Genomic DNA, 2,114 nt, shown 5'->3' on the forward strand with positions numbered 1-2,114 from the left:
CCAACTCTTGAGGCGGGTGGGAAGGACCTGTCTCTTATACACATCTAGATGTGTATAAGAGACAGGCTGACGTCCGTCTTCAGCGTGTCTCTCCAAAGGAGGTATCCTTGGCTCACCATGATAATGTCCACAACCGCAAGTCTAAACCAATCTTTCAGTTCGGTGGGGTACACGAGCCAGAAAACGCGTCCAAAATCCACATCTCCTCTGGCGTTCTCGTGACTATCACGCTCGGTTCAAGCAAGGAGCACACGCACCGGTACGGCTTGTTCTTGTAGTGCAGCTGCGAAGCCAATCGAAACACGACCTGCAGCAACACGTACGTGTACGACTCGCAGTTCTTGAGAGAGTCGTTGCGTATCTCGTTCGAAGTTGCTTCGACGCACATCACGGTCATCGGTTCTGCGAACAGGAAATCTTAGGTGATCCTACTGCCCGGTAGCAGCTCGCACGGCAGAAGGTCTTCTCGGTTTGAGGGAAGGTTGGTATCAAATTTTCCGGTCATGTTTTCTTGCAAACTATTTTCATGAAGTGAGGAGATTTCAAAATGTGGGGCTTTTATAGTCTCCTATCTCAACAGGGAGCTTTCGATTAGAACGACGACGCGAGAACGGAATCACTCACTCGTGACCGTTCTACATGGCGTCCTACGTTCTCCAACAAAATCCAGAAATGTCGAACTTATCGTTTTTGTAAGCTTGCGAAAAACTCCGCAATATGTTGTCAAGAGACACAAAAATTAACTGACACTTAGGCTTTTTTCATTTTTTTTCATTCTTTATTTGTTCAAATCTCTTCAAATCTACATACTCTTTGTATCAATCTTAACACTGAACTTCGGTTGTGCGGTCATCTTGCCTCGCCATCATCGCGGTAGGTTCGTTAATCCGCGTCGACAATCTGCGAGTTGTTATTCTCATCTAGCAATTCCATGAACTGATTTTACTCCGATTCTTTAGAGGAACCGCCGTGTTTTACTTTGTTTAGTTTGTTCATGTACAGTTGGCTTATTTCCGCCGCCTCGCAGGACGGAAAGGATCTGCGCAGAAAGTAATCGGGCTCGAACATGTACGAATCCATATTCCAGGCCAGCATGTGTCGGAAGGATATGCGGCGGCCTTCCAGATCCCTGATTATGGCCCTCGGATAGATCAGCTCCAAGGACTTTGCCATTTCCGGCGATAGGGCCCCTCGATCGACTTCCATCAGCTCGTCGAGATCCATGATGCCTTCGCCTCCGACCACGTCATCGTCGTCAAAGCACAGCTCTCGGGTGAGCTCTTCCCTGTAATCTTTTCTCCTACTTGATCCGAACAAGGTCCTCGGCGACAACAGGTCGACGCGAACGTCCCACGCTCGTTCGTCGTCCTTCTCCCGGACTGTCGGATGAAGCCTGCATTTGGGCATCCCGGGAAGTTCGTAGCGAAAGTACATTTCTATGCTGCGATCGAAGTTTTTCAGTCTCTTCAAAGACGGCACCGGACTGCAAAGCGTTTTCCTCCTTTTTAACTTGCTGGCTATTCCCATGCCAAGTTTCGGTAAGAACGTTCTGAAAGCGTATTTAAACGAACCCGTTCCGTCCTCTCGTCTCTTCCTCTTCGTATTCCTTCTTCTCGCTGCCGGAGCGTCGTCTTCACCGTCGTCGCTCTCGTCTTCGCTGTCGCACTTGTCGTCGTCTTCTTCGCTCCCTTTGTCGTCGCCGCCGTCGGTGTCGTCGCCGTCATCGTCTTCTTCGCTCTCATCGTCTTCTTCGCTCTCATCGTCTTCTTCGTCGTCGTCGTCGCCGTCTTCAATGGGGGAATCCATCAGCATCTCGTACCTCATGTTCGGCGATAACGTCGTCTCCCAATCGGCGTAACCGTAGTTCACGACAAGAATGTCTCGGATCGTGAGCTCCAACCAACTCTTGAGGCGGGTGGGAAGGACAAGCCAGAAAACGCGACCGCAATCTCTTTCGCGTCTTCGTGGACGATCATGCTCGGCTCGAGCAAGGAGCACACGCAAGAGTACGGTTCGTCCTTGTAGTGAAGCTGCAAAGCCAACCGGAAAAGCACCTGCAGCATCACGTACGTGTACGACTCGCAGTCCATGAGGGAGTCGGTGGGTATCTCGTC

The sequence above is a fragment of the Anneissia japonica genome, unplaced genomic scaffold, assembly GCF_011630105.1.
Source record: "Anneissia japonica isolate Jap-2015-1 unplaced genomic scaffold, ASM1163010v1 scaffold287886_len30810_cov159, whole genome shotgun sequence".
Classification (NCBI taxonomy): Eukaryota; Metazoa; Echinodermata; class Crinoidea; order Comatulida; family Comatulidae; genus Anneissia; species Anneissia japonica.